The sequence below is a fragment of the Antedon mediterranea genome, chromosome 9 (assembly GCF_964355755.1).
Source record: "Antedon mediterranea chromosome 9, ecAntMedi1.1, whole genome shotgun sequence".
Classification (NCBI taxonomy): domain Eukaryota; kingdom Metazoa; phylum Echinodermata; class Crinoidea; order Comatulida; family Antedonidae; genus Antedon; species Antedon mediterranea.
Genome location: NC_092678.1, coordinates 13,124,260 through 13,134,604, shown reverse-complemented (window position 1 = coordinate 13,134,604; position 10,345 = coordinate 13,124,260). Strand labels below are relative to the sequence as shown.

The following is a 10,345-nucleotide window of genomic DNA, read 5'->3' as shown; positions in this document are numbered from 1 at the left end:
CACCTAAATAAATTCCTGTCATTTGATTGGACGATTGTGGGTCACATGGCGTGCAATAGTACGCACTATTAAACGATCGTTTAATAGTACTTTTTGAAAAATGTTTGTGTACGAAAAAAAAAACGTCTCGCGGATGAAAAAGAGTCTAGTACACAAATTATCCTATGATATGGCTCTGTACTGTGAAATACAACAGCGCCACCTGTCGTCTGGTCTCAGTTTCATTTGTAAACACCACCGCAAAATATGCAACAGCAGCAGATATTTGTGTACGATTTGGACATATATGTACTAATTTCATTCAAAAAGGCGTTTAAATTAGCTTTAGATCGTTTTTAGGATTTTGATTAATTAATGGGGACATCCCTACAAGACGTGGAATTGTTGGAAAAACCATTAATTAGCCTAGATAAGTTCCAATTGTCTGTCGAAGTTTTGCCTTTCAGCCAAGCTATGCCTAGAGAGGTCTAGCCTAGGCCATGATAGTATTAAGCTAGGCCTAGCCTACGCGTTCTAGCCTTGCTAGGCCTAGAATTATTTGGTCGTTTGTTGACATAATTAACACAAAAGTAGTGTTTGTGAAATCCATATAAATATAACATTTAATATAAATGTATTAAAAACCAAATGTTACTGTTTTTTATCAATGTGAATGAAATGTATTAAGCCTTCCCAGGTAAAAATTCCAGTTGAGAACAGTTGGAAATTTCAACTGGTCCAACTGGTCTTCAACTGGTCTAACTGGTTTCCAACTGGTTCAACTGGTTTTAACAACTGGTCAACTGGTTTTTCAACTGGTCTAACTGGTTTTTCCAACTGGTCAACTGGTTTTTCCAACTGGTCAACTGGTTTTTCAACTGGTCAACTGGTTTTTCAACTGGTCAACTGGTTTTTCAAACTGGTCAACTGGTTTTTCAACTGGTTTTTCAAACTGGTCAACTGGTTTTTCAAACTGGTCAACTGGTTTTTCAAACTGGTCAACTGGTTTTTCAACAGGTCAACTGGTTTTTCCAACTGGCCAACTGGTATTCCCAAAGCTCAACTGAGTTCAACTGTCAACTGGTCCAATCGGTTTTTCAACCGGGCAACTGGTTGTTTCAATTGGTTTTGCAACTAGTTTTTTTCCTAACAACCAAGGGAATTCGGAGAAGAGCGAAAGCGGATGGCTGGGTGTACGTCGTGGGAGTACGGGAGAGGACCCAGGGGAGAGGTGGGGGGGGGGTGTTCTGGGTTGAGGTGACGGGAATAGAAGCATGGTCCGTAATTACCATTCAAAATATAATTAATATTATTATTTGTAATCCTATATTATTGCAACAAACAATTATTTAAATTAAATCAAATAAAATCGAGTAAAGAATAAGAAATACTGCACAACTTTTTGAAAATAATGGAGCATGCGTCGTATAGGCCGGCAGACCGTAAACAACCAATCAGAAAACTGCAAGCCAACAGCCAAAAACGGCTCCCTTTGTTTTTGTGCGTGCCAGTGTAGCTCGGCGGCAAAATCGGCGATCACGCAGCACAGAGATGCCAGGTCTAGAATGGGTATTATTGGCTAATCGCATCAAATTAAGGATGAGGCACAAATCTTGCTGTTTTATAAAAGGTAGGCCTGACATATTATGTCTATTATTATCTCTTATTACTATAGGCATAGGCCTACAAACTACGCCGTGGTTAGGATTCCGGCACCGGAACTCAACTGACCACCGTTAGGGAATCCGACACGCTATTGCGCATGCCCATAGCTCTGGGAAGTGAATTATAGCTTGCGCGTGCCACACACACCACACCACCGAGAGAGTCGGAGTGTTATATGGATTTACTGTAGCCTAGATAGTCCTTGCGCGGCGGAGAGAGCGATGGATGAAACTTGGCCTATGCCATACATGAATTAATAATTAAAATACCACTACGCCACGCGTTAAAATAATTATGATGATATTAATAAGTATCAGTATCTATCTAAGAATCGTAATGCTGTTTTTAGCGTTGCGACCCTGACTTTCCGAACAGTTTTTTCACATCCACGCGGTGGCTGCCGTCAACAAATCAACTTGTGATTGCATGTTGTTATGTACAGTATAATGCGTTATGAAAAATCATAAAACTAGTCATGTAATTATATAATTCATAATGATATGAAGTTTATATATGAATGAAGCAACCACTTTTTAATTACAAAATAAATAGGCCCACTGGTCACGTCTAACTGGTAGCCCTAGCCTAGATTAGTGGATACTGTATTAGTAGGCATCTAGGCTAGTTCGCCGTGTGTGGCGCAGCATGAAATGATCCATCGCTGCATGCTGTTGTTGATGTATAGAGTCGCCGATTACCTCGCTCTGGGCATGCGCAATAGCGTGTCGGATTCCCTAACGCTGGGCAGTTGAGTTCCGGTGCCGGAATCCTAACCACGGCGTACAAACTATGATCAAAGATCGACAACAAAATGGAGGCCTCGCCGCTCGCTGCATGCTGGCTAGTAAGCTAGGCGCTTCAGCCTTGGCTTGCCCCACCTTGCTAGCTGATTGATTACAATACATGGCTGTGTACGACCGCAAATTGTCTTATTGGCCTCTACATAGTACTAGCCTATAGTAGGCTAGAAACAAAGCCCAACAATACTATATTATTAACCTATTATTAGCCTACATGTCATTACCACACAAACGAGATTTATTTCCATTCATTCATGATCACTTTTGTTATTTTGGCCTAAAGTCTAGCCCTAGGCCTCTAAAGTCTAGCCCTAGGCCTCTAGTAGTTGTAGGCCCAAACTAGGTACAGTAGTACTACTGTTCTGCATGTTGTATTATCACTACTCTAGCTAGTGTCGTGATGACATGCATGGCTGCTATTTTAACATATCCTAAGCCTAGGCTAGCCTACTAATCTAATAATAAAGCAAACTAATCCATGCTGTTTTACTTTTAGTCTGTCTCCGTTTCCTTAAACTAAATATCCTATATTTTTTAATTTTCCTTCAATTTTTTTCATACACAATTGCAGGTGATTTCCAGTTTACTTGAATACAACCAACAAGGCTATAAACCAACCAAAAAAGTACAGCAGTACAATTTGAAGGGTAAATATATTTATGTATACTTATCTGTTCTACGTTAAAATGAAAAAAATATATATATTTTCCAAGCTTAATAATGAGATATTTGTAGTAGACATAAGATAAATATATTTTAATTTAGAGGGGTTATTTGTATAAAATGAAAATATATTTAGTTCTAATATCTGAATAAAAGGGACAAACTAAAGTGAAATGATACTCATCTTCAATAGAGAGAAATGGCGAACCGACGTCTAAAATCCGAGTGGGTATAAAATCATAACAAACCGTTGAGGGCGACACATTTCCTATGTTTATACACGTGAATCATGGCGTTGTCTAACCAATGTTGTTGCTGTAACGCTCATAATTCTTGTTGTATTTGTGTATTTACACAATAAAACAATGAAATATGTATAAAAGTCATCCATCATTCACAATCATATTCCTAAAAATATCTCATATCTGTAGGTCTACATTAGACTTGGCCTATAGTATTATAGTAGAATGGTGTTATCAAGCATCATTACTGGCGGTAGCCCCCCTGCAGGAAGCATCACTAGCCACATAACAAAATGGCAGTTGTCAAACTGAAACTAATGCTAGGCCTACATCTACTAGAGAGAGGCTCTATTTAGTCTTACTACCTAGCTAGGAGACGCCTAGCAGCACCCTAGCTAAAGTAGTAGTAGTGAGTACAGTACGCAATAACGAATTTCCAATATTATTATTATTATAATAACCGATAATCCGTGCTAGGCTCGAGGTACTACAGCATACATGCCAACTATCTAGGGCCTAGAGCTGGGTACAGTATATAACAAAAACGCGTCTTAATTCAATCCAAATTAAAATAAAATATGTTAAGATTTGCCCATATAACATTAAAATTGATAAGGGTGTTGCAAAAAAAAAAAGATACTGCTATTATGTGTGTTTTAAACGTTCTTTTCTACCTTCCTTTTTAACTCAACCCATCGGAATTTCCCATACAAAAACATGTGGCGAAATGGTTTGTTTACAATCTATACCCACTCGGTGAAATTTTAGTTTTTAGTTTAAATGTTCCTGGTCGTACACGAAATAGACATTTATTGCATATTCCTTTTAGCCGTGTCGACTGTACTAAGAGGGGACTTTTTCATAGACTACCTTATACATTTAATAATCTAAATAGCAATCATATCGATATTTTTAATGATAGACTTGGTTATTTTAAGAGGACGATGATGTGTTCACTTCTTGAACAGCCTGCATAACCTGTTTTAATTGAAATTGTTTATGGCATGCCAATCTATGTTTTATATATTTATATATATATTTTATCTGTATTTTATTGTTAACCGTTTTTGATGTTGTATTGTTTTATGTTTCAAACCTGTTAGTGGCGGTATTTATCGCTGTTGGTTTTGATTGAATAAAATAAAAATAAAATAAAAATAAATTTGAGTGACGTCATCGCGGTTCGCCATTTCTCTCTATTGCTTGTAGAGAACATAATTTGGATAATCATTCTTTCATTTCTATTAATATATGATTCCATCTTCCTTTTTCAGTAAAACAGTATATAAATTGATACTTGAGATTTGAATTTGATTTATTCCTTGTACTACCAGTATATTGTTTATTTAATCAATTTGTTTTGGTTTTTCTCTTTCAGGACTAATTTTGTCAACATGACTAAATAAAGAAGGTGGCCATAACTTCATAAATATATTACTGAATAAATGCTAGATCTCCATTTTCATGGACCTGTAAAAAGGAAACGGCAGGGATATGCTGACATTTGTGTAGATGTAGGGGTTATGCAGGTCGTTAAGACTTTTGTGGGGTAATTAACTACAGTACTGCAGAATTGAAAGTAACTACTGTAATTGTAAATATTAAAGTTAATAAAATAAACAGTTAAACAATAAGTTCTGTAGTTTTTGTAATTTGTTTTTGTACTGAAATTTACCAGTTGGGAAAATTCTCAACTGGGAAAAATGTACAACTGGGAAAATTTACAACTGGGATTGATCAGACCAGTTGGAAAATTCACAACTGGGATTATCAGACCAGTTGAGAAATTTACAACTGGTAAAATTTACAACTGGGATTATCAGACCAGTTGGAAAATTCACAACTGGGAAATTCACAACTGGTAATTGTCTCAATTCACAACAGGGAAAATTCCCAACTGGGAAATTTCCCAACTGGTCTTCAACTGGAATTTTTACCTGGGTTGGCTAGGCCCGGGCTACCTTATTTGATTCAAATGACAGGAATTTATTTAGGTGTTATATAAAACAAATAATGAATGTTTTGTATTCGTGTAATGGTACAAATAATGGCACTTGGTGAATGATGAAAGGTCAACTCTCCCAATACCGGACTCTCCCAAAACCGGAATTCACGGAAAACCGGACTTTTTTGGAGGGCCCAATTTGTCCCTATTCTAAATGTACTGTAATTTATTATGAAAACCGGAACACCCAATTCGGGAATCCGGACAAATTATGAAGTACAAAACAAGAAAATTAGCGTCTGAAAACCGGACTGACAGTTAAAAAACTCCAAATATTTACAAAAACAACGTAACATCGTCGTCGCTGACTCGGATTCAATACATTCACAATGTACAAAAGCTTTTAACCATACCCTGACCGGACCATGCATGAAGTTACTGTACGATCAAATAATGTTGCCATGGATTGCTACACTGTGATTGACAGGTCAGTTCATTGTTAACCCACGATGCTTTGTTGCGTATCGAACTGCGGTGAGGCGCTATGTCTTAATGTCTATTGTTTTTAGCAGGGAGTTGTTAACAACTCCCTGTTTTTTAGCATATGAATTGTTTTTTAATAAAGTTCAATTTACATTCCACTTTGTGTCTTTCTTTTGTTTAAATTATTGTTAAATTCACAATTGCAATAGGACTTTAAAAAGGAATGTTTCACTAAAAATGTGCATCATTATAAATTTGGAAATCATTATGGCAAAACGTAAACAGAATGAACTTGACTTAAATTATGTTCACTGTACGTACGTAGGCCTAGCCTAGGCCTTTTTGCCGCTAAAAACACATTCAGAAACAATAATTTACTACTGTAACATGTTTTATTGGTACAGTAAATAATGTAACTTTTAAAAAAGGTAAATTGAATTAGCTTAATATTAATAAAGTAGGCCTAGGCCTATCAGTATTTATTTAAACTAGCTTGACACAATCATAGCCTAGGCCTTCCCTACGCTAGACCGTACCGGGCAGCATTCGGACCGGTGATTCAAAGCATTTTCAGTGACAACGTGATGACTTTAAAAATATGTTTTCAGGAAACCGGACTTTCCAAAAACCGGAAAATATATGCCCGCCCGAATTCATTTAAAAGCAATATGTTATATAACATTGAATGTGAAACATATAACAATAAAGAAACAAGTATAGAAAAATGGGTAGCTTTAAGAAATAAGATTATGATAGTATAATTTCTAATTTGATACGATTAACTGAAAAAGAATTACAGTGATACGGGTTACTGGTGGTACTGAGCTATTATTGTTTTTTTTTTTATCATGTATATAAATATATTGTATAATCCGGGTTGTAAAATGAAAACAAACAAATGAAAATGTGTGAACTATTTTAAAACGGGATAGATGATAATGATGATCCTGTCAAGTGTATAACAAAATATAAGAAAATTAATGAAAAAAGGAGTAATACAGAATTCATATATGTAAAAATGTTACTTATGAACTGTAACGACATTTACAAGTTAAATAATACGATTTTATGTAATATGAGATAATATGAATGTGAATAAAAGTGGTGTTTGCGCCACAAAAGAGAAAAAAAAAAAAAATATATGCCCGCCCAAGGGTGTCCGGTATTGGGAGAGTTGACTGGTTACTGTTTTTCAACTCGGCTCATCGCCTCGTTGAAATATAACCTTTCATCATACACCTCGTGCCATTATTTGTACCATTACACTCATAAACATTCATTATTTGTATAATATTATACGGTTACCCCTTAATTATACTATAGTATAATTTTCTTGTTATATTTGACAATATTTTCTTCACAATTCAACAATTTTGTCGTCTTTCACAGCACAAATTATCATACTGAATCATCACACATCAAGTCTCATAAATCTCTACTGTATTTCTCCAAGCTACTCATAAATGGTATTTTCTTGAGGCTAAACTACAGTAAACGGTACGTATACTGGTACTACCATCATTCCTGGCCCGTCAACCTGGACCACATTACAGTGTGGTCCAACACATAAGTACAGTCATACTACTGATTCTAAATAGTGAATTACACCCTGTGGTCAAGACTTTATTTGCTCTTATGCTTATTTCCTCTAACATACAGAGTACGTAGGGCTTCCAATTTGCTTTTATACCTGTTAATTAAAAAATCGGTTATGCCTATTGTTGCATAAAGTATCAAATTAGACTGTAAATACTGGGATGATCACCCTAAATTTTCTTTTTCAATTAACAATTTTATATTTCACAGCTAGAAAAACGCACTAAAGCATCATATAGAGATTTTTTATTCATAACTGTTAAATTGCATCCCAATACATGGTACCTATTGGTATTATATCTAAAAATACAAAGGCGGCCAACACAGATAGTTTGATATATACAGTACTCTCTTATAAATAGATGTATCTCTCCAAACTACTCCAACTACCTAATCCTAATAATAGTACTATTAGCATACTACTGTACACTTTGTAGACAAGAAATAAATTGTATCCACCTAGAGGACTTATGGTAGTACAGTCGATCGTCCTCTCACTGATCCGGTCAACATAATCTACGCCTAGATTATTACAGTAATTAAAGTACATTATTACAGAGATTTTTTTTTTTAGCAGAAATCAAAGTTATGTGTATAGAAAGCAGTACTCGTATTAAAAACTAAGCAGGTTGTATTCTTGTACGCAAACTGGCAGGATATTTTGAATTTTGTTTGTTGTTGAAATGATGGAATCCTAACTTCATTTTCCACGAACTGGAGAGTGACAAAGACATATTACGACCCTTTTATTTAAATTTATTTGAATAGACCTTGTGGAGCCGTTAAATGTGCAAAAAGCCTCATTTGTGCAAACAACCACATTTGTGCAAACATTTTACATTCAAACGTCCAAACAACCACATTTGTGCCAACATTTTACCTTCAAATGTGCAAATCTGTAAACATTCATAACCCACAAATGTGCAAACATCACGCCGTTAAATGTAAAAACGATGAGTTTTGACGTTAAATATGCAAAAGGTATTCTACAAATGTGCAAAGGATTTCTTCAACCAAACTCCTATTCCATTTTATTTTTTTGGTTCGTAGGTCTTTCAGAGTAGAAATAACAAGAGGAAAAAGAGTAGAATAAATTTAAAATGTTCAATATTATAAAAACTAATAATACTGTTGTATTTATTATAATCAAAGGCTCTAAACCACCTCGGCTAAATTCAAGTCGGCCCCAAGTCAACTCGCCCTCAAGTCAACTCGGCCTCAAGTCAACTCGGCCTCACGTTAACTCGGCCAAAACCTAATCGATCAACTCGGCCACATTAAAGTTTGGAATGCAAAAAGTCCAAATAAATAGGACTGATATAATAAACAAATGTGCAAATTATTTTCTTCAACCAAAATCAGTATAATGAACAGAAGAAGAATAATGCAAGTAACGCATTAAAAGAATAACATGTTATTAAAATTGCGCAATTTCAAAATAAACAAGCTTGTGCAGTTCAAATTGCGAAATATTTGCGTTATTTTGAATCGTGCATATAATATTCACATTCATACTAATATTCATCCCTATAACATGAGTAGGCCTACTTCGTTTTTATTATTTTTCTTCTGTTCATTAGACTGATTTTGTCCCATTCATTTGCACTTTTTGCGTTTCATACTTTAATTTGGCCGAGTTGACGTGAGGCCGAGGGACTTGTGGCACCTCCGTGTAAATCCATTAAAGGCTACATGATTGTTTTTTATATTTTAATATGTGTGATAGTAGAAAATCATTGTGCATAATGAGGACTATGAATCTAATATTTATTTGCATTCTCATCTTTTTAAAATTGTATTTATAATGCTGTTTACTATATTGAAAAAGTCATGTTTCCACTTATCTAAAATTGTAGCACACCTCTAACCTTGGTAGAACTGACTGTGTTCTACATGAGTACATTTATTCTGCCATATAGTAGTGTTTTCACCATACTTCAACCTGGTAATTGAATAAAGTTCATCGGGGTAAAATTTAAACTAATTATCACCTTTTTAACATAAATTATCCTCCTGAAACATGTATTTGTACTGTACTTCATCTAATATCCATTACTTAATACTAATTTGGGTGATTTATGTCTAACTTCAGGAATGATCTGAGGCTAGAAGAACGAATTTCTGTACATATAATTTATATAAAAATAAACCAATGTTTTCCTAATTACTTAACCCCTAGGTTGATAGCTAACAAAGAAATTATTGAAATTGTGTTCTTACACTATATGTGTACTGTATCTACATATGCATACTGCGTTGAAAAGAAGAATGTTTTATAGTTGTTATAGGTTATTTCCAAATATTAAAGGTCTGATATCTAACAGAAACTAAATGTTATCAAACTATGTTTTTGAAAATCTCTATGATATAATAATTATAATAATATGAACATAATATTAAATTATATTGACTATTTTTGATAATCATCATGTCCTTATAAATTCATTTATATTTATTTTGTGGTAATATAGTTCATATATTATGTATTAAATAAATTGGTAAGGCACTATACTGTTTATATTTAAGGAAAGTTTATATACACTATTATTTTATGCCTACCAATATTAGTATTAATTGTTTATGTATCTATTTTGTCTTATTGCATTGTATTTTTGTATAGGCCAATGGCATTGATGTTTTTTTTCAAAGCAAATTAGCCTAATAATGCCATATTGAGACACATAATTCATGGATTTCTGATATTCTGTACTTGTGTATGCATTACTAAAATAGTAGTTATTGTATTACTTTTATAATGTATGTATAAACATTTATTCTTTTTTTTTTTTACATTTTTTTATTTAAAAATTATTAAAATACCTATCTACCTTTCTGTTATTGTTACTATTATAATATTTTTTGAGGCAGATTGATTTTAATAAAAAACATTCAAAACAATTGATTTGAATTATACTGTACTATGTTAGTTCAGGAGATGAAGTGTGTGTGGGCAGAATATGGTGTGTTGGAGG

The 10,345-nt window shown here is 34.2% G+C and overlaps 1 long non-coding RNA gene across 1 annotated transcript; it reads left to right on the top strand.

Moving 5' to 3' along the window:
* Positions 1–1,496: 1,496 nt before the first annotated feature.
* Positions 1,497–4,899, top strand: LOC140059447 (uncharacterized). The gene is made up of 3 exons (XR_011847188.1): positions 1,497–1,609; positions 3,016–3,091; positions 4,728–4,899. It is a non-coding gene; the product is annotated as an uncharacterized lncRNA (long non-coding RNA).
* Positions 4,900–10,345: the final 5,446 nt, after the last annotated feature.